The sequence below is a fragment of the Opisthocomus hoazin genome, chromosome 11 (genome assembly GCF_030867145.1).
Source record: "Opisthocomus hoazin isolate bOpiHoa1 chromosome 11, bOpiHoa1.hap1, whole genome shotgun sequence".
In the NCBI taxonomy this organism is placed as follows: domain Eukaryota; kingdom Metazoa; phylum Chordata; class Aves; order Opisthocomiformes; family Opisthocomidae; genus Opisthocomus; species Opisthocomus hoazin.
The window spans coordinates 9549314-9572872 of NC_134424.1; the positions used below are offsets into that span (position 1 = coordinate 9549314).

At 37.9% G+C, this 23559-nt stretch overlaps 1 protein-coding gene across 8 annotated transcripts in view; it reads left to right on the plus strand.

Moving 5' to 3' along the window:
- The window catches only part of FHIT (fragile histidine triad diadenosine triphosphatase), a 631319-nt gene that overhangs the window by 71306 nt on the left and 536454 nt on the right, over positions 1–23559 (plus strand). For 6 of the 8 annotated variants that reach the window (XM_075432967.1, XM_075432960.1, XM_075432966.1 and 3 more), the window contains exon 2: positions 23373–23462. The exons of the other annotated variants lie outside the window; for them this stretch is intronic. The gene's annotated coding sequence lies outside the window, so the exon portion shown is untranslated. The remainder of the gene's footprint in view (positions 1–23372; positions 23463–23559) is intronic. 8 annotated transcript variants of the gene reach the window in all.

A 23559-nucleotide genomic window follows, 5' to 3' on the forward strand; every position in this document is an offset into this window, starting at 1 on the left:
CCTAAGCTAATTGTTAAGGCTGTCTGCTTGACTCCTTCAGACTGATCTTAACCAGTTTTGGGTAAGATCTGATTCCCCTTCAGTACCGCCCGATTCACAAATGGACAGATGACGTGAATGAGAAGCAGACTGCATCACAGATACGTTTCTTTGGAGATACTATTCTGGCATCATTGCTCCTTGGGCAAGAGGGGCAGAACCCTGGAACAGGCTGGATTTGTAATGGCTGGCTGATGTTGTTTGCAAAGCTCATTTCTGATAGAAGGAGAGGGGTGCGATGGTAGGTCTTTAAGTTGACTTTGCCCTGCATCCTTACAGATTGCTGTGCTCTGCTACTGGGTAGGCAGTGAGCCTGTCGGAGAGAAACCTGTGCTGCAGTCCTGGCGGGGGTTTCGTGGGAGCGAATGTGGTCCTGCGGAGCTCAGCAGCAGTGAGGGTCGTGGCCTGATTGTAGGGCTGAACTGAAAGAGAAGTTTAAAGAAAGAAGCTGTCTTTCCTTTTGATACTGTTCAGGCTATGTTCTAGAAAGCAATTATCACTGTTTTGATCTCTGAGATGATTTGGTTTTATGCTTTTGAAACCTTTTGTCAGGTATATTCACGTGTGGTTTTGATTTGCCTTATTACTGTCTGTGTAGACTAAATGATGACGATTACTTTTGCTATTAGAATCAGCAGTGCAACTGCAGAAGAAAAAAAAGAAAAAACCCCAGCTATTGGGTAGACATTAAAGAAATGTTTCTTGGTTTGATGTTCAGCTTGTCATGCCTTTTCTTCTCATTGGGTCAAAATCTTCCTTTGTTCTTTTGAACACTTCAGGAATAAGGCTACATAGAAATGACACTTGCTGCTGAACGTGGGAGTACCTAACTGCAGCCCTACCTGGAGTAGAACTCACCAATGACATGAATAAATGAGGAGGCTTTTCAGATCTGTGAGAAGCTTACAAAGCAGCTTGCGCTCTCTGACAATTGATGCTTAATTGGTTGAGATTTAAGGAACTTTAAGACAATGTTTATTCATAGCTTTTTTTCCTCCAGTTTTTCTTATTTCTTACCAGAGAGCTTTCTAGCATTAATACACTGATGCTTTGAAATATAAGTGGATATATAAGAAAACTGCTCTTTTTAATGCAGAATATTTTATATATATTTAAGAGAGTGTGTGTGTGTATATATATAAAACACAGAGCTAGGTTTGTTTAAAAACTGTATTATTTGAGGTTTTGGAAGGGGGCAGTTTGGGACTTGAGTCTAACTGAACTCTGGAATTCAAAGGCTATTACTAGTGATAGTCATAACTGCCAGTCTTTTAAAATAAACTTTTTTTGTCCTCCCCCTCCGTATATGTATATAGATATAGGTTTTTTATAGCTAGGATGATGCCATTCTGCTAGAGCATGCCTTTTTTGAACTCCTTGGAGGATGAGATTTGTTTTGTTTGTAGGTATTCTCAGGTGATTCCATTTCCTCTCTACAGAGCCTTTTGAGGCAAAGACCCTCACTGGCAACAGGGATGGGACTGTTTGTGGTCTGTGTGCACAGATGTATGTTTAATTCACCTCAAGGTGTACAATAAAAATTCACCAACACTTTCCTCTGTTGGTAAGGTTCTATAATAGACAACTGCTTCTAAGTGTAAGAATGTAAAAGAGGGGGGAAAAAATTATACTCAGAGCCTCTGTACACTAGTAGATGAATATGAAAAGTAGTAGGCTTTAGAATAGCTTAAGTACATTTTCTACTTGTATCTCAAATTATTGCAGCTATTGACAATCAAGTAAGCTTTTTACCAAACAATTCTAGGAAATCAAAAGATATTTCAAGAGCTGATATATAAAATATCTGCTCGGAAAGAATGAAATCTGAATGACTATGCATTTCACAAGCAGCATTTCTCAAGTTTTGTAGAAGATTGTTATGGCTGATGGATAGGTTCTCTCTTAGCAGAAAACATGATAAACCCTCCTCTCTTGGTCCCATTCCAGTGCTGGATAATAAGAACATAACTAATTCATCATCTCTGCAGATTTCCAGTAATCTGTTATTAATGCTTGTATTCAAGTAAATGTAACTAAATCTGACAGATGTAAAAACTGTTGCATTCACATCCCAATGATGCAGTGAGATGTAAAAAAAAAAAAAAGGGGGCTAGGAACTGTAAAGTATAGCCTTTCACAAAACCTAATGACAGTGTCTAACTTTATGATGAAAATACATTATTGTGAATGTCAGTGCACAGAGATTTGTTTAGACAGACTGCAATGATGATTGCTAAAGAAATATCAAAAACAATAAAATACATAACAACAATCTTCCAATGGTTTTGTTGTAATTCAAATGTGTTATCACTTGCGTAGTATCATTTCATACAGAGAATCACATTCAGTATGACAGGTGACTCTTTGAAAAGGAGTAATGGTAAAAAGGTTTGCTTTTAGTATCTAAAACACTGAATATGGATACTGGCATGCATCTAAAATTCAATATTATGGCAAATTGAAATGGAAGAAACTTTGAATTAGTTAAACTGTTCTTTATTTGTGGGTGGAGTTTGAGGCATCAGTGAACTTTCGTTAGTAACTAGAAGATCCACTTCTGAACAGAATGGATTTGGACAGTAATTATACCTGGTGGAAACACTTTATTAAAGGGATTGTCTGGTTGTATCCTTTTTGCTTCTGCAAATCAAGCAAATCGAAGGAGGCTGCTTTCTCTTGGTCACCAGTAAAAATGTTTGTATGTATGAACTTTGCTTATTTCTTCAGGATTGTTCTTGTATTCCATTTAAGATATGTTAAAGTACTGTTTATCTAATAAATTACAATACTTTGCAGTATAATTACCTTTTTAGAAAAGAGAAGGTTTCATCCTTTTAAAATAATGGGTCACTATGTACCTGAGTTAGTAAAACCCTCTGAGTTCCCTTGAGGTTGAAAATAAATTGCAAATCTGTGATCTCACTCTTCTAAATTATAGCTTTACTAGTAAATCTCAATTAGAGGTTAGCAGAGTGGAGTCATGCAATCTGCACTGCTTAAGGCTCATACAATAGAAGAAAGCGTTGAGGCAGTCTTGTTTCCGTGTGCTCAGTCTAATCAGAGACTCTGTCCTGAAGCCTTGAATAGGAGGCTCTGCAGAACTGTCTGCTACAGTGGGTGTTTAGAGGCCAGACGACCACAGGCTGTGTTCTCTGGATGCATTCAGTACTGTTGGCTGTTTTGGGGTAACCTTTAGTCCCCTGTTATCTACTGCTTTGGCAAGAGGCACTTGTCCTATTATTGGTGTTGGTGTCTCCTTAGTTACTCAGTGGCATTCTCACTCAAAAAGAGGAGAAAATAGAACGCTAGGATCAAACTGACTGCTCAGAATATAACAAGTTGGTCCAGAATATAGTTAGATGAGAAACAAGCAATGTTTACTACCTGTCTGTAAGATCCTGACAAGTTCTAGTCTTTCCTGTCTTTGCTTTAATGATTATCTAACTCATTCAGAAAGGATAGGGGGTATTGTACGGAGCTAACGAAAATACTACATTATTAATTTGTCTGTTCTACTGTAGCAGATGAAATGCTTGTTTAAAGAATAAGCAAAAAATACTGTAGGATACCAATTTTTACTTTATATGTTTATTAATTTTTAAAAAGTTGCTTTTGACACTTTCATTCAGTGATAGGTTTATGGTGGGATGGGAGGGAAACTAAAAAGAACTTTGAACCAATCATATTTTATTTTCTATTAAGAGGGTAAAATAGTGTAACTGTGGATTGTCTTTTTGTGACACAGCATTGACCAGACTGGAATCGATTTGAGCTTTCATGATGTTGCATCTGTGGAGAGACAGAGATGGCTGAAGAGAATATGAAGAATATACTATTTTATCAGTTCTTTCCCTTCGCAGTGTAAGTGTTAGGTCCCTTGGCTGCCTGAACACAGAGGCAGAAATCAAGAAGAGACAGTGCAAGAAAAGAATTTGTATATCGGATTTTATATAGTGAAATACGGAAAAACTCTCCATCCCCTTCCCCACTCCTGCAAAACCAATAACAAATTACTGAAAGCTAAATAACAACAAATTCTTAAAAGCTGAGGTCTTAGGTGAGTTCTTACATTGGTTGTGTGCTGCTGACGAACTGGGATTACTTTTTTTACTTTGTTCTGTCAGTTTGAAATTCTGAGAATATAAAATTTTAGGTGATTGGTTTTATTTTCAAGTTTCACTTGTTGATAGGAAGCATCCCTCTTAAACAGAACTGTTGTTTTGTATTAATACTTGTATGATAAATGTAATTAATGAAATAGAATCATAGAGTGGTAAGGGTTGGAAGGGACATTAAATATCATCTAGTCCAACCCCCCTGCCATGAGCAGGGACATCTTCCACCAGACCAGGTTGCTCAGAGCTCCATCCAACCTGGCCTTGAACACTGTCAGGGAGGGGGCATCCACAGCTTCTGTGCGCAGCCTGTTCCAGTGCCTTGCCACCCTCATGGTGAAGAATTTCTTCCTAATAGCTAATCTAAATCTGCCCTCTTTTAGTTTACAGCCATTCCCCCTCACCCTATCACTACACGCCCTTGTGAAAAGTCCCTCTCCGTCCTTCCTGTAGGCCCCCTTCAGGTACTGGAAGGCTGCTCTAAGGTCACCCCAGAGCCTTCTCTTCTCCAGGCTGAACAGCCCCAACTCTCTCAGCCTGTCCTCGTAGGAGAGGTGCTCCAGCCCTCTGATCATCTTTGTGGCCCTCCTCTGGACCCGCTCCAACACATCTGTGTCCTTCTTAAGTTGGGGGCTCCAGAGCTGGACGCAGGACTCCAGGTGGGGTCTCACAAGAGCAGAGTAAAGGGGCAGAATCACCTCCCTCACCCTGCTGGCCATGCTTCTCTTAATGCAGCCCAGGATATGGTTGGCTTTCTGGGCTGCAAGTGCACATTGCCGGTTCATGTTGAGCTTCTCATCCACCAGTTCCCCAAGTCCTTCTCCTCCGGACTGCTCTCGAGACACTCTCCGCCCAGCCTGTACTTGTGTTTGGGATTGCCCTGACCCACATGCAGGACCCTGCACTTGGCCTTGTTGACCTTCATGCGGTTCATGCAAGCCCACCTCTCCAGCCTGTCAAGGTCCCTCTGAATGGCATCACTTCCCTCCACCATGTCAACCACACCGCACAGCTTGGTGTCATTGGCAAACTTGCTGAGGGTGCACTCAGTCCCACTGTCCGTGTCGCCGACAAAAATATTGAACAGCACCGGCCCCAGTACCGACCCCTGAGGCACACCACTGGTCTCCACCTGGACATCGAGCAATTGACTGCAACTCTTGTGTGCGTCCATTGAGCCAGTTCCTTATCCAGCGAGTGGTCCATCTGTCAGATCCTTGTCCTTCCAATTTAGAGACAAGGACATCATGCGGGACAGTGTCGAATGCCTTGCACAGGTCCAAGTGGACTTAAATACCTTAAGCCCTGGCCATCTGAACGCTGCTGGTGAAGTCATCTTTTGTCCTTTCTCTCTGCTTGCTCCTTTCCTCCTCCACCTTGCTTTGTCTAGATAGCTCATTTTTGTTCCAATCAGTTTTGCATTGTAACAAGGTCAAACCTCTTATTCTTACTTTTAAGACTGAGCTGTATGTGTTCATATTCTGTCTACATTTATGATCCCAGTTTTTTCTCGTGTTTTCCGAAGCCTACTTTTCTTTCATAGGCTGGGAATGAGTTCTGAAGCTAAGTCAAATACAAATGTGAGAAAAGTGGTCAGAAATAAGTGCTTTAAAAATACAAATTCTGAGTGTTGCAAAAATAATCTGCTAACAGAAATAGGGTATGTAATTTTTTCCTTTCTTAATTCAGATGAACAGTGTTTATAGAACAAAGGGAAGATGGAGGCTGAGGCCACAAGTTCACCTCTGCTCTTCCGTTTAAAAGTAGTGGTGACCTCTAATTCTTCCTGCCTTGGACAAACACTAACTATTCTCTCCTTTACAGGAGGTTACCTGCTTAGCTTAAAATTCACGTTGACAAGGAGCGTGCCTAATAAGTATGTGAGGATTAATACCAAAACAGGCTATATTGGCGTGCCTATTTACATGCTGGTACTTGACTTGTGATGTGTTATTTCACCATTAAAGGTATGTTTAAATAAATAGGAAGTATTTGTCTCTAAACCTATTATATGAGCAAATTCAACTAAATTACAGAATACTGCAACATACTCTTCTGTATTCAATTTTTTAAATAATTCCAGAGAACAGCTCCATACAGCCTAACTTCTGTTACTGGATTGCTATAATGGTCCACAAGTATGTAATATTTTTAAAGTCTACACTTGAGTGGAGATTCAAATTTGAGAGAAATAATCACTTTCAGTTGTGTGACCACAAGGTTATATGCAGGTATTGTGCACTCAGATCCCTAACCCTTGCAACATCTGGCCTTTGCTTTTGTGAAGTCCGGCATTTAGGTGTGAAGCAGACTCCTGCACAGTGCTGAACACAGCAAGCAGCTGTCTCAAAATCAGTTTATTAGGAACATGAAACCTCCATCAGCACTTCTCTTTTCTGCTTCCTCTGAACATTTTAATGACTGTGTCCTTTTTTTTTTTTTTTTTTTAGTTTTGTGCACGAGGTATGGCCCAATAAGACTTTGTTTGTATTCAAAATTGTGATCTTTATTGACACCTTTTTCTTCTGGCTGTCAACTGGTAGCAGAAGGTTCATCATAAATACCAAGCCATTGTTTTCCTCTGTTGTTTTCAAAAAACCTTTTTCATTCTTATACTTTGTATTAAAAAAAAAACCACACACAACAACAAACTCTGTCTCCTGGTGATAAGGTCAGAAATGATTGCTGTCACACAAAGGAAGAGCTTTGAATACTGTTGAAGGGAGCCAGAAAAAGAGCTTTGCATAGTGAGAGCAGAGAATATGCCTGTAAAGGGGCAGTGAAGGAGACGCTAAGTTTTTCAGGATCAAAGAGAAGGTTTTTAAAGATAGACATGGTGGAAGAGTAGACAGCCAGGTGAAGGGAAGCTGTGGAAAATGAGAGGGATACTGGGAACAAGAGATGTTAAGGAATGTGGAGGAATTTGTAGTATACCTGTAGGTATTGGAAGCTACAGAAGAAATGCATTGGTGTAGAAGATAGAGGTATGATGATATACTACTTCTAATAAATAGCTTGCACCTGCATTCATTATTGGACCTGTAATCATTGAAAAATCAAAAGTTTCTTTAAGGAGAAAAGTTCAGAAATAACCTTTTCTACAGTTAATAGCATGGATGGTCAGTTAGATGCCAAATATATGCTGAGCTTAGTATTCCCACTGTGATTTCTTTCTCCATAATGGCAAAAGCAGGCATGGCTTTCATAAAACCTATTTGTAATTTTTTTAAAGCATGTATTGTTTTTCTCAGAGACAAACATGGCCTTTGGCATTCACAAATTGTGCTTTTCATAAATGTAGTTCATTGGCAGAGTTAAATGTTCTGATGTTTGCAATAAGTAGGATTGTATCAGGCAAACTAACCTGAAGGATTACTTGAACACAGGATACTATAGACGTTCCATAATGCAAGTAAAGTGTTTGCTAGACAAAAGCATCATCAGATTTTTTGACTTTTAGTGGGACTATTTCGTTTTGGAAGCCTACATTACATTTCATATGTTAATATTATTTTGTGCTTCCTTCTACGTGAACTTCCTGCTTTAATTGTGATCAGAGTGTCAGTTCAAAGATACAATTCATAATGAAGCCGGCTCAGCATAATAGATGGGAGGCTAAAATGCAGCTCCTTGGCTCCAATTCAGCAAAGCAGAGTTTGTTTGGTTTTAAGCTGCAGTAACTGGTATTTGTAAAGAATTATTACACAAGTGTAGGTGCTTACAGACTATAGCAGTCTAATTGTAAATAGATTATTATAACTTTCTGAAAATTTATTGAATAAGTATATGATATTGTCATAGATAATTCCAGAGGAATCTGAAGTAATATCCAAGCAGTAACAACTACTGTTGTGGCTGCTTTTCACTGTTACTAGCAGGTTAAGTTTTGGGTCTGTATGACTTCAAATCAGCGGTTATGTATTTGTGATGCTTAAGAATCTGTATTTCTGGGGGTCTGCAAGCAAGTTCTATCTTTAAAGTTAATATTGGCAAAATAAGATTTCCCATGAAATGTTAGATATCTACCATTGTAAACTTGAGATGTGCCTATTGAAAGTAACATTTTACGTTTCTGGAGTAATGCAGAAAGGGTAGCGGAAAATAGGGAATTCTTTACCGTGTGTTGTATTTGTAGAGGTTTTTATTCTCTTCTGTGATCATGAATGAGGGAAGCAGGAGGTATCCGTGGGGATATTTTAGAGAGTTTATTTTTCATTAAAAACGGATATGCTTCTTACTTGATTCAGTGTGATTTTTTTGAATCCTGTTAAATATTCTACAAGAGATACAAAATGTTACCTTGCAAATAATAATTCCATGGTCTACGAGGAGATTGTTGTCCTTGAGGAGCTGGTTGCATAATCTAGGGGACTCTTAGCTTGTTTTGGTTTGGAACTCCAGTAGGGTGGAGAACATTGGTTTTATCTCAGGATTAATGATAATAATAAAATAATCGATATTCTGTGCATGTGTCTTACCAGGTGAAAAGAATCAAACATTTCGTGTGTTAACTATGACAGGAATGATGATTCTAAAGACCTTGTATTTGATAGCCTGGAGAATTATGGCAGAGAAGACACAGTCAGGTCTATTCTAAGGAAAAGAAGGAGAAGGCTCTGGGGAGACCTTATTGTAGCCTTTCAGTACCTAAAAGGGGGCCTATAAGAAAGATGGGGATAGGCTTTTTAGTAGCGCTGGTAGTGATAAGATGAGGGGTACTGATTTCGAACTAAAAGAAGGCAGATTTAGACTGGAAATAAGGGAGAAATTTTTTACAGTGCACGTGGTGAAACTGTGGCACAGGTTGCCCAGAGAGGTGGTAAATGCCCCATCCGTGGAAACATTCCAGATGTCCTGGTTTTGGCTGGGATAAATTTCGTTTTCCTCCTAGTAGCTGCTGTGTTTTGGATTTATTACAAGAAGAATGTTGTTAACTCTGATGTTTTTAGTTGTAGCTAATAAATCAAGGACTTTTCCCAGTTTCTCCTATTCAGCTAATGAGTGGGTGTACAGGAGCTGGGAAAGAGCACAGCCAGGCAGCCAGCTCAAGCTGGCCAATGGAAATATTCTATACCATGGATCTCAAGCTCAGTTTATGAATGGGGGTTGGCCAGGGGGGCAGGAATTCTCTTTTTATCTGGGAGATTGAACTTTTCTGTGAGTTTGGTCTTTTTTGGGGAGTTTTCCAAAATTTGCAAAATCTGAGAGTTCTGTGTCCGAAGATCACTGCCCAGGGACTGGCTACACAATAGGTGGTTGGGGGGTGAGGAAAAAATGTGTTTTGTATTGTTTTGCATATTCATTATTATTATTATTACTAGTATTAATATTTTCCATTGTTTTATTAAACCGTCTTTGTCTGAACCCACAAGTTTTCCCTTTTTTCCATTTCCTCCCCATCCTGCTGGGAGGGCAGAGGAGGGGTGAGCTAGTAGCTGTCAGGTCCCAGTTGCCAGCTGATGGATTAAACCGTGATACGAGATCAGGCTGGATGGGGCTCTGAGCAGCCTGATCCAGCTGCAGATGTCCCTGCTCATTGTAGAACATTTGGACTAGATGGCCTTTAAAGGTCTCTTCCAACCCAAACTATTCAATGAGTCTATGAAAAGAATTGCAACACAATGAAAAAGCATACGTATGGTAAAAACCAGTTGGAGACTGGGAAGACCCAGAGGGTGGGGAGAGCAAAGACTGAAGGAAATGCAAAACAAGACATTGGACAAGAGGAAAGCAGAGGTGTGGACTGGTAGAGGTGAACAGGACTGCTATAGGACAGGAAATGCTTGCTTTAATTATAACGATTAGCAGTTGTGTGATTGGTAGCAGAGCTTAATCTTGTATGTATTTTTTAAACTAAAGGCAAACTGTTTTGAAGCAGCAGTATTGCAGCAATACAATTCTGTAGTCAAAAAGGGTTTGCAAATTTTTCATCAAAGGACTTTCATACTAATATAGAATCATAGTCTGACAGTAACAAATGTCCATCACTTTCTGCAACATCAAATAAGATGACTTATGAAATAAGATACGTTATTTTTAATATTCATTGCCTTGTTACGAAGTACACAAAGCATACACTATGATTAAATGTTGTGAGAAGGCATATGATTAGATTTAGATGATCTGTAATGTAAATGAATTAAATTTTGTATTGAATACTGTTTTAAGTCTCACTGTAGGATTGCAATTTATCATTTTTATTTAATGGAAACTAAAGTTGTGGTGATGGTCAATGTTAACCTGCAAGCCCTTGGCTAAAGTTTGTGCTTGTTTGTTCTTTATGTTTTAGGGATCTTGCTGTCTTTTTATTCCAGTTTTCATTTCATTAATTACAGCAGTGTCATAGTTTTCATGAACTTGTATCGAATGAAACTGCGTTTCTGAGGATAGCACTACTTTAGCTGAATCTGGAACTTCAGTTAAAAGGTGTCATTTGAGGGGCTGTGGGGTGTGATTAACATCTCATTTTTTTTCAGAATTTATTTGGCTTTACATTTGGTTAACAAGATTTAGTTCTAAGTGTAAATTTGCATACAAGATGGACGTGTTATGGTTTGCAGTGGAGATGAGACATAAGGTTTTCTGAAGAAGGCTTTGTAGGAAACTTTGATTTTCTGAAACCTTTATAGGAAGAACAACTCTGGTTTTCTCCGGTTACTAAAATTATGGACACTGTAGCTTTAGGAACAACAAAACAAAACCAAAATCTGCTGCTGTATTTTCATTGCTTTTAGAAATATTTATTTTACTACGCAGAAATTATTTCCTCAACTTGAGACACCTTGAGAAAGAACTAGAAGTATTGGCAGGATACGTATTAGGACTTAAGTTGTTAATGTTGGCGTTGTTCCTTTTGTCTTTTGAATAAACAGGGTAGGTGTAGCAGGTCACATCTGTCTGAACTTCATGTACTTGGAACAAATAGGTCTTTCTCATTGTGTGATTTCCTCTGTGGAGGATTCTGCAGCAAGTGGAATAGTTGATAAAGTTGTGTGAGTACTGTGACCAAATTTGCCAGGAAGAGAACAGCAATGAGCATTATGCTACTGAGGGTGTGCTGAAGAAAAGCATGTGACATTCATACTTGTCTCCTGGAGGCAATTAATATGTCTGTCTCTAGCCATGCTGTGCCGATCTTTATATAATGATACATAACTGCTTAGGAAGGAGAAATGAGAGGCAAACTCTGGGATGGAGTTTCAGCAGAGAGCTGTTTTATAAGAAGGCATGCTGTTTTTCAAATTCATGTTTTTGTGGCATATGTTGCAACGAAATGCAAAAATCGTATTCTGAGACCCTAAAAACTAGTTTAATTTCAGTTATGCTTGTTATCCTCTTAAATTCATAGGGGGACTTAAGTGTCATGCTCCTCTACCCTTACAGTAAGTAAAGAACAGCAAATCATAAAGCGGATCTTTATTCTAGCAATAATGTTATTGCACTAATACATTTGTTATTCAAATCTTCTAATATTGTATTATATTTTGTGTGTTCTTCTGGACCGGTGATGTAATGTGAGAAGAAGAAAATCCCCAAATTTAGGGAAATAAATTTTGCTGTAAGGAAACAAAAATGTAATGAAGAGGTGTGGACACACTGGTTTTCTGTAAAAGCCTTTTCCTCTCAGTTGTTGTGTGCAGTTTGCACTTGTATTTGTGAACAAAATATTCTTGCACTTGATGTTTATGGTAACTGCTAGTTAGTCTTAATTTGTTAACTAGAAGTTTTATAGCTCCAAATGTGCAAAACCCAAAGAATTCCAGAGGAGAAAACCCAAAACAAAGCTATTTCATTTACTTTTGAAGTCCTGCTTCTCCTGCAAAATAATGAACTCCCACAGAAGTTTACTTTTTAAAGATTATACATATGTAGATAGTAGATATATGTAGAGTTAACATTGAAATACGTCACGGTTTTATAATCTTGGGGAGAGGAGGTGGAGAGGGAAGAGGAGGAAGAGTTTTCAACACTAAGAGTTTTTCAACTTAGAAGTTATTTTATTTGAATTGGCCTCAACAGGTGGGCATGATTGTAGCAATTGTTCTGGAATGTAAAAAGCATTAGAATTTTTGCAAAGGTCTGTATTTTAAATGCTCATTCTTCTACTCATGTTCCATTGGCATTATAGATGCAAAAATAGACAGCTCAATTTTAGAAAGCTTTCAGAGAAAGAAAATGGCCGCAATGGCTTTATCCTGGATGATGCTCATGCATTTAATGTTCTTTACCTGTCACTATTCGTTTTAGCTTAGAACGGTGTAAGAAGTAATCAAAAGGTACTGTGTAATAATTTAATGTCACCTGAAAGAATACATTTATAGAGGAGTTGTTTTGTGCTTATTTTGTTATAAGGGAAACTGGTTGCAAGTAAGATACAAAATAAAAACCCATAAACAAATACTTTTAAGTTTCCGTAACTCTGGTAATGTACTAGAAATAAAATGGGTTACAGTAAAAACATAATTCGCTGCGCCCCCAAAAGAAGCCCCAAACTCCACCTGTCCTGTTACTTTAAGGTATTTTATGTATCCAAATATATACCTTTTGATGTTAGAATATGAGGTGCTGCATTTCAGTTTAGCTGAAATAGCAGAAAATAGCACTGACCAACCTCTCCTGTTGGTGGTCTTGTAGATACTATTCTTAATATTGATGTGAAAGGAAGGTATCTGAAAAATGGACAATGACAAGCAGCAGTGTGAGTGAATACGTTTTAAATTTCCGTGTTGAAGTTGTGTAACATACCATATATCTTCGATATAGAATAGTTGCCCAATTTCTTTTACTGCACTTAAAAAAAAAATCTTTCTGCCTGCTCAAAATCTCCAATGCCTTCTAAAAATCTCACAAGTTTTTAAATTGCATTCTGAAATCCCCAACTTTTACTGACACCAGTAAGACTTTAATGGCTACTGACTACTGAAAATGTGTTTGAATTCAATATTAAATACTCTGTTTCAGAAGGACATTTATAGAGTGAAAAGAATACTCTGACTCCTTCTCTCCCTATAATTAATAATTTTGTCATGTGCTTTCTCTGTGCCTCTTCAGTAACCATGACTCACCTTAATACCAATGTTTGACATTAGAAGCCTCTCCAGAGAGGAAGAAAATCATTCAGAAATGAGCTGTATAAAGGTTTTTAAACCGACACTTAAAATTCTAGTCCTGGACATTTTCCTTTACCCCGAATTAAATGCCAAGAAGAGCAAAGTAGAATTTTCAGTGTATATATATGCCAAATATACCTTTATCAGAGGAAAAGTATCTACAGGGAAGTGAAACTTTATTGCCAGCAGTCACATCCTCGTGCTTATGTATATGGAATGGTGTTTTTCAAAAATGAGGAAAGAAATCTTGGGGATTGATCTAAAACTACATGTTGGAGTACATATGTAATGTGATTCTTTTCTTACCCTTTCTTGCATGAGTCCAGTTTTTATCTTAAGCTGTTTTACTGACTTCAGAGGTAGTAATTGTGTAAGTAAAGGCAAACTGCATGAATACAGTTTGTGACATTCAGTCGATACTATGTATATACATCACTGCTTGCAAACTTCGCGTTTGTCATCTCCCAGAAAGCTCCAGGACTAACTTGAGTATCAAAATGAGTGGTACGTGAAACAGTATATTGATTTTCTAAATGGCAGAGACCTTTGAGTTGTGGGGGGAAAAAACCTTTGCACCCCAACATTCTGTCTTGCCTTCGGTTTTTCTATTTCTGAAGTTTCTACAAACCGTATAGACTGGGAAAATATAAATTTTTTAGTCAACAGAATGTAATGTGCTTAGTTACATTCTCCTTACAGGTAGGAGATACTGGCATCTGCAAAGCAGTGAGAATTTGCAGTGTTATCATTCTGACTTGCAGTGCATGACCCTGATGAGGTCAGGTCCTTTCAATTAGCAAGATGATGGTGTTAAATCCCATGCTGTTATGCTCTTGTTGCAAGTCTCTAATGCTAATTTACAGAATATTACATAGGTTGGCCATTAAAGTCTAATTCCTTCAATAAAAATTTAACACAAACTTCTTTGCCTAATTTATAAAACTATCTGGGTTTTTTTCTAACCAATTTTCTTAACCTTCTCAACCTTGTGCAAGTCAAAGTAATACTTCTACAAAGTATAGAAGGTTTCTGTATCTTTAGTCTCTTGTGCTGGCTTTTCAGTGAACTTTGTATAATAGTTTATTAAATTATTTGACTCATGAGTGGCAAACAGGTATTTCAACTTAGCTGAGTACAGGTGCTATTTTTGATATTTAGTGCTGACTGAAAAATTTCCAAATATTTGTAGCATCTCTAAAGGCTTTAGAATCCACAAAGTGCTGTGAAACTGTGCTGGTACTTGTCTAGGATAACTGGTGTTTTTTTTCTCTTGAGAGAAAATCAAGGTACCTTGTAACAACCAAGGACTAATCAGTTAAATGGAGATCACTGTGTGCTGTTGCTCTTTCTGTCTATACCATTCCATAGTACTGCAATAATGGTGATGAAAGGGAAAAAAATGTGTTCCTTACTGAATTCTGATAAGTGGTGATGGCTCTATGGTATATAAAGCCATATTTGCCAATGAATGCTCTGTTCTCTATCAACAATGTAAAAAATCCCTGAATGTATGTGTTATTTTATAAAAGAGACATTTTCTCTGAAATCTCTGCTTTCTTCTAATAACACTTTTAAAATTAAAAAATGGCACAATAATTCAGCAACCTCACATAATCACAAAATAAACAGTACCTGATTCTACGGAGTCTCATCTCTATAGCAAGGCCTGCAACTACGAAGGATTGTTTATAGTTGTGTTCCTACTATGCTTTTTCTTTATTATCTTTGTCTTCAGATTTTGCTTGAGTTTCTTGACTTAATAGCTTTGCTGTCACCCCTTCTTCTCATGTCCACGCCCTAAAGTTTGCTGGGTTGTCCCCCGTGATTCCCACATCATCCTTGCCTCTGTTTTCTCTTTTATTTTCGTCTGCTTGTCTGTTTGTCCCTAACCATCTAGCCCTTCTGAGTCTGTTTTGAATTTTTTGTTGCTCTAAAAGGAAAAACTTGGGAAGGAAAGGTTCTGCTTTGAGTGGTGGAAAGTATCTGTGACAGTGATGTGGTATTTTGAAAACAGGCGTAAAACAAGTAAAGCTGAAATTGCTGATGCACTGAATCTACACATACTCTACACATAAAAGGACCATTACTACGATGAAGATATTGGTCTCAAAAGACATGCAAGAAGAGGGCGAACTGACCTAGATATTCCTGGATATCACTACGGTTGAATTTGGATGGGATTGAAGGATTTAGTTAGTGCTGCTTGGAAAGGAAGAAGACAGACACAGATCATATGCTGAGTTCATCACTGGGTTTTTAGCAAATTCTTTTCATCCATTACATCAAAGGAAACAGGAAGGAAATTGTTAGTTTTTTCACTTTTGTGACAGGTCAGCAGTTTTGCAGTTTGTTTCATGCAGCTGAATCCAGTTCTGTGCATTAGCAAGTCCTTGATCCAGAACAAGAAAAAGCGATGGGTGGTAAGATAATACTGTCCTAACAAGGTTTGTAGGATACGAAGTACTGCTAATGTGCCTGTTTCCCAAGATGTAGAAGTGCTGCTGTTGTGCAGTTCTCTTCTCACAGATGAAGTGCAGATGGTACAAGTACTTTTTTGGAAAAGAGAGTATGGCAGGAGAACTCACTGTGGATCAGGGGCCAAGGGTGAGATACAGCAAGTATAGGAGGAAATGGTTTCTATGCATATACTTCCTCTGTACAACTCGCAGTAATGAGTTGATTGATGATAAAGTTCCTGCATTTGTTGAGATCAGTGACAGTCATGGATACTTAAAATGGGACCAAAGTTTGCCCTTTAAGTAAAGTCTGCCTTTCTGCAGAGGCCCCTTGAGTTTCTGTTTTGCAGCCTTATCCTAGCTCTCTTGTGTCCTGAAAATTGCATCACTTTTTAAGACCCTCTATCTGTCCTAATATGACTTCCCATGTCTTGTTTCCTGTTGAGATGCTAATGCTGTCTCTGATGCCAGCTTCTGTCCTGCACTTGCTTAATGGTATTCCTTTATCCTAACCAGTTACGCAGTTCAGAAGTTATCAGAAGAAAAGGATGTTAGAATTATTAGGAGTAAGTCTATTTACTTGCAAGGCTACAGAAATGTTTCCCTTAATGCGCTAGGAATTGAACAGATGGCTTTGATTTGCACTCGGTTCCAAGCAACCCTCTCTGGTCACCTCCTAACTTGAAAATCCTATCAGCTGCTCTCAGGATGCTGCTTACTGCGCTTATTCTTCATGATGTTCTTGGATTTTGCCCTACTTCATCAGTATGTGCTTTTGTTTCTTTGAAATGTGAAGGTGGACGTGGCTCCACAAAGAGTAAGTCTGCTCAGGTCTACTGACACCCCAAGAAATTGCCTGGGTGTTAGTGGCATAGCTTCTTTAAACTCCTGAGGTGCAAGTGTGAACCTACATTGCTCTATACAGATGTATGATTACTCCTTCTTTGATCCTACTTGTCAACTCAGCTCTTACAAACATTTATATGCTCTTATAAACATTTATAAACTCTCTCTTATAATCATTTAAATGTTCATAAATATCTTAAGGGTGGGTGTCAGGAGGATGGGGCCAGACTCTTTTCAGTGGTGCCCAGCAACAGGACAAGGGACAATGGGCACAAACTGAAGCACAGGAAGTTCCGTCTGAACATGAGGAAGAACTTCTTCCCTCTGAGGGTGACGGAGCACTGGAACAGGCTGCCCAGGGAGGTTGTGGAGTCTCCTTCTCTGGAGATATTCAAGACCCGCCTGGACAGGGTCCTGTGCAGCCTGCTGTAGGTGACCCTGCTTCGGCAGGGGGGTTGGACTAGATGACCCACAGAGGTCCCTTCCAACCCTGAACATTCTGTGATTCTTACGTCCACTAGTTTCAGTGAAACTTAAATTATTATGTAGAATTAAATTTGGTAAGCATTTCTTGTGATTTCTGTCATGCTGCCCTTCGCACTTAGGAGTGACTCCCCTCAAATGCATTTATAGCTGCTGCACTATCTTTATTAAAACTTTTCCATATCTCTTTAACTGTGATGTGTCAAAGATCTTAACATTAAGTAGGTTTCTGGTTTGCTAACACTGCTGCATGTCTGCAGCAGTGATATTATTTCATAGTTTCCATTAAACATTTCATCTGCCTTTTGCAGTGTCTTGAATGAGCTATCCTGCTTTGATCCATGTTTGCAAGGAATTTGACAGCAGGTTTATTCCCTGATTAGGCTTATGATACTAAAAATAATAATATGGGACCCCACAGGCAAGTCTTAGCCAAAGTAAGAATTTCCTAAATTGACAGAACTTCTTATTAGAAGACTGTTTTCAAGGAACACAAAAAGCAATGCTAGAAAAAAAGTTGAGAATTATGAAAATCTGGAATTTCTGGTTTTATTTCCATTGACATGATTTACAAAATAGCATTTACTCTAGTTTATTTTTCAGTTCTTGAAATTCAGATAGTATTTGACAATAACAAATTGAAATATCGAGGATGAAATCCCACTCTCAATTAGATAAGTCAGAACAAGAGACAGATCTCTTCCTTGCAAGAGGGTTGCCCAGAGAGGTAGTGGAGGCCCCATCCCTGGAAACATTCAAGACCAGGTTGGACAGGGCTCTGAGCAACCTGATCTAGTTAGTGGTGTCCCTTCCAACCCAAAACTTTCTATGATTCTATGATCTTGTAAAATTATGCTGGATGTACATGCTTTTTTCTTTGCATGTACACATAACCAGTGCAACTGTTGTCTCCTTCATGGTTCAGTTACCAATTAGATATCTGATGAAACAGTTACAAGAGAACAGATACAACAGAAACAGGGCAAGAAACAAATATAAAGGGTCATGTCTTTTACTTGTTGGTTTAACATTTATGAATACAAAAAATAAAATTTTGGGGTTTTTAACTCAGTATACAAATTTTTTGTTTTAATAGTTTCTGTTTCTTCATTTTAAGGATACATGTCCATGTTTGTTGTGTTTTTATAAGCATATTGTAATCCTAATTTGTAAATCAAACACCTTACCCAAGTGTAGTTAGCACATTCTGCCCCTTGTGTCATTATCATTGTTCAGCACAGCATTACTGCTGCTCTTTGTCTCTTTAAAATTCATGTTGTTTGCTAAAAAATCAAGTTTCATAGTGCACAAGAAATGAGGGCATCTGTCCTAAAACTGCTTAATGCTGTTTTTAGATATCCTGCATTTGAATATGTGTTACTTCTCATATTGTTCTGCTTTTTCATCAGATGATGAGAAAACAGCTATACTGCAGTCATCGCTATTGATACCTTAGGAGTGTTTATACTCAGTTAAAAGATGCAAAATTGAGAAATAATTTCGCATTAGAAGCGTATTTCATTTAGCCAGTGTAAAATTTGAGAAAGGCTTTGATTCTGCAACTAATATTCATATTAATGCAACAGTCTCTGTTTTGTGTTCCAAATTTCTTTCTGATTTTGCTTTCAGAATGAGTAACATGTCTCTTCATATGTCTCTGCTTCCTACTGGATATTTGCTGGCTTACCAGAAGGTGTTTAATAGCAATCTAAGCCTATCTGTCATGCAATAAAGTAGATTTTTTTTTTTTCTTAGATCTTACCCTTTGATAGTGTAAAGAACCCCCAAATGACTGTGATTGTAAGATATCTATAAAGCAATCTTTTAATAAGATGAGTGAGAGGTGAAACAATGAAGTGCGAGGTTGTGGAACAATTTCCAAAACCACTTTTAATTTCATGAAATGTATACAACAAGAAGGAGGACAAGGACTGGTATTTTATGCAAAAGAATTATGAGTGAGTTTTTCATAAATCTGTTACAAAGCATGGATGGTCAGATGACATCTATGTTTAAAAATAAGTAAAAAACCCATAGTATTTCTCTTATGAGCTCACATAAGTGATTTTGAAGAAGTTGGGAGAGAAGTCAAAGGGGAAAATAATGACATTAGCCTGGGGGAGGGTGAGGGGATAATGATAAACCCCCCTGTGCTAACTGATGATGTACACGGTAGGTGTTAGTGGGGAGGAGGGTGGGAACCCTGCCATTGAGGCCTTAATGAGTAGTGGAAATTACTTGATGGAAAACAATGTGTGGGTTCCCCATCCGCTTACCTTTTCAGGCTCTGTTTGAGGTAGTTCCTTCCTTCCTCAGGAGAGTTTTATAACCCAAAGGATTTTACTGGTCTTGCACAGGGTTGAATGGTAAAAATCAGTCTGTGTTCAAGGGTGTGCGTGGAGTTGCTGTGGAGTAACTAGTATGCCAGTTGTAATGGTACCAGAATTTCTCTTATGATTCTAAAGTTCTCTTTGTATTACTGGTCAGGTGAATAATGCTACTAGTTAATTTGCACTCTTGTACAAGTGGACTGACTAGCCTGGCAATAATTTATGTTTATCTGAGATAAAAGGTGGTAACAGTACTTCCTCTCTGAAAATCTTACATGCGACCTTCTGCAGGATTCCCTTCCACTACAGCTGAAGCGGCAGTGAATGTTTTGTCTTGGTGGCAAAAGCAAAATGAATAAAGATGAGAAGTTGATACATGTCAAATGATTATTTGTTTTTTTTCCTCCTCTGTCCTCCAAAATCCTGTTCCCTCTGTGTTCCTAAACAGCAAAATGAAGGAAAGTACCAAGTATTGAATTTGATTCAAACTCACAAAGGTTATTCTGATTTTGGGAGCTAATCTGTTGTGACATTTTTACTTATACAGACTATGATATGCCTATTTTCAGAAGTCCAAGATGTTTGGATAGTTTACATTTGCCTTTCAGTATTGTCTTTTAAATTATTCGTGTAATGCAATCTGAATTCCTCACCGTTACTGGTATGGCTTATCTGTTGTTCACACACGTGCAGGAGTACACATATATGCATGCATGCACACATTTGTGTTTATATACTTGTGAATATTTCCATCTGTCTCTGAATCTTTCACATCTGTTTTGGAAGGTAATTTGGGAACTTGCAGTTATCAATATGTAGATGACAATTTTTATTAATTCAAGAGCACAGACTACTGCTGCATTGTCTGAATCTCTAGATCTGTAGTGAAATTAATAGAGTAGATTTAATGAAGTGAGTTGGAAGGAGTATTAACTGAGAGAAAGAAGCATTCTGATGTGTGATTGATGCTAATGCAGGAGTTACCAGTATAGCCTTTGCCCAGATGATTCCTGTCTTGGCAAGCCTGGTGGATGGATTGTTGTTTGTGTATTGGGCGTAAGAACTGGCATTCTGTAGGGCTGTTGACTATCTGCGGCTGGCCAGGGGATTGAAGTCATTCATCTGTCACACTGGGTTTATAAGTTTCTGTAACTTATTTGTGACCTGCTCGTTTGTAGGTTTGACTCTTTCAAATCTGTTTTAGCCTATCCTATGCTCAATTTTAGGGGGAAAGGAGGAAAGTTCCTGCTGACTGTCAAAGCATAAATAGTGTCGTGGTTCTCAAGCCTCAGTAAGAGCTTTCAGTTCTCTTCTTGATACAGTCTTGATTCTTAGTGTGGAATGTAGTTATTTAAGAGTCTGACTTTTAGCTCAAATCTCCGAGATGCGATTTCTTGGAAAGCGTGCACAGCTTGAACTTCTGTCAAATGCCTCCATATATAGAACTCATTCCTCTTCATGGTCACCCACAAAGTCAACATCTAGAAATGTTTTGGAGACTTCATTTGCTTAATACTGTTTTAAGTTATGTTTTGAATCTTAGTTTTTAAGAACTAATGTTGTAACACAATTATGATAATTGCTATATTGATATCTGCAGAAATATTTATTCTACTTCTTGTCTTACCCCAGACTTTTTCTGACTAAAATTATGTGCATGTTGTATATTTTTTATATGTTGTATATTAAATTATATGTATGTTATATATTTTCCACAGTAACAGCCAGGTGCAAATAGTTTACACGTTTGTTTGCATAATATGGATTATGGCATACGCGAGTGAATCAGTTTTATCTTTGAGCAGGAAGTCAGTAACTACCACTGAATCAGTTTCATAAATAAAATCCTGTCCTTTAAAAAAAGTCTTATCAAGTACAGCGTGTATTGTGCATTGAGTACTTGTTTCCCCTCCGAGTATGGCAGTAGTGATGGTAAACTGATAGATATTCAGGGCAAGGTACAGAGTCAAATTTATATAATTACTGTACAGTTGCTTTCAGCTTTTTTGCAAAGGAAACTTGTGTTACTAATGAAGGTCTGTTGTTGTCATGTAGCGAACACTTCAGCCTTCACACAGTTTCCACTCCCTTAATACTCCTTTTTTTTTTTTTTTTTTTTTAAAGCCATTATTGTTGGCAGGGTGCTGAAGCGTCCTTTATGAAGCCATTTGCAAATGCCATGAACTTAGCAGCAGGGTATGAATAGCAGTGCAGCTGGTGGTCTTCCTATCCCCTCCAAGGCTACTGTTGCTGCTACGGTTACAATAGTCTTAAGCAACAATATTCTGTTTCACAATTCATATTTTCCATCTTGCAGCGCAGTCAACTCCAATTTTGTTACAAAGCTATAGTGTTCCATTAAAATGAGCTATTGTGACTGTTTACTTAAATCCAGTTTTAGTAAAGCAGAAAATTAATTCCGTTTCTCAACCAGATAGATCTCTACCCTTCTGTCTCGTTTTATCAGTGAGCACTTGAGAGATTTGGTAGTTTCAGGAATCTTACTCCATTACTGGTATGGATCAGTGGAGCTGAAGCAACTTGATGTTTGTGCTGGAATGGGGATGTAGGTGAAGTCCTTCCTATGCTAGGCAATAGGGATGGCAGCTGGCTGTAGAACAATTGGTCAGAAGGCCTATCTTTCATTATAATAGTGGTAAAAACAAGCTGCAGTGGTGTGTAGTATGCATAGAGACCTCTCTCCTACTTAAAGCACTTCAGTAATTTTTAAGAGGAACTTTACAGTTTCTTGTAATAGGAATGTTTGGCAATTTCTCTTATCTTTTTCTGTATTTACCTGTTGTAACAAGTTTCGTTCTTTTATACATTTGCCTCATTGTAGCAAGACATTGTAAATGTTCCTTATAGCCAGTTGGCACACATAAATCAGAATTATTGCATACATTGCACCAATTTTTCAGGTCTCATAACTTTATTGAGTTTAGGAATCACAATTTAGTAGTGGGGGGATGTTCCTTTTTTATCTAGCAGAGGGATAGGAAATGTTCTTTGTTTCATTTGGTGGTAGTTATTCATAGTAGGAAAGATACATAAGGCAGACTGTTCTTCTGCTGGAATATTAGAAAAATTAGGACAAGTCAATGAAAAATATTTATTTAGAAGCCTTGTAACTGTAGAGAATAACTACTTCTTATTATGGTTAGGGAAAAAAAAAACCCTCCAAAAATACAAGCCTGAATTGTGGCTGTTGGTGTAGCTCATTGTTACTGCAATAAAAGAAGTGGAGTAATTGCTTTTATTAGATGGAGAGTCCAGTAACTGAGAAAAGATGAACTAAAGTAATTTTTTCAATTTTTTTTCAGCATTATGGAATATCTGCCACTAAAACTGTGTTACTGCAGTTTGTTGTGTTATGTCAGTTCCATGGTATTGCTTTATATTTTCCACAATCTTTTTCTGTTGTTAAATGGTCTGTAAAAATACTGATTAAAAATTCACATATTTAATCCTGAGCAAAATCATGGTAAATTAAAGATAAAAACTTGGGGAATGTAAACTCTAGGAATACATACACTCCTTAAAATCACATAAGCTACATTTTAGACTTTCTTTATGTCAGTCTCTAATCAGTAATAGGGGATCTAAATACCTAAGGCTGGTTTGTGTTCAGAGGTTATATTTCTCTGTGTGTGTGTGTGTGTGTATGGATATCCAAAGGAAGCTTTGTAGCCCTCTGCCAGGCAGGATTCTGAGATCTTGGTGCTGAGAGGTGCTGGACAAAGAAGTCTTACTGAAGGCTGTGGGAATAGCAACAATTTATCATGTGATGGTTCAGATTTTGACGTGAAGATGATCCTGAACGCTTTTTGGATCAAGGTCTCTGAACAGCAGACCAGACAAAAACACAGCGCAAGTTTGGAGTCGAGTGCATTGTAGCATTAGGGTTCAATAAGTGGAATGTAATTAGAAAAAGTATCAGATTATACCTGTTTGTTTTTTTTAAAATTAAAGCTTTATATTTGTATTCTATAGCTTGCTGAGAAGTACTGAATATGGCGTTTCATGTTTTACGGATTAATTATACAACAAACGTCTCTTAAGAAGTCAAGCTCCAAGGAACTGGTAGGTGGAAATGTATAATTTTTGATGTTCTCATCATTTACTTTCCTGGTTTCTGAACACTTCGCCTGGTTGGTGTCAGCTTCCACATTTTACTCTG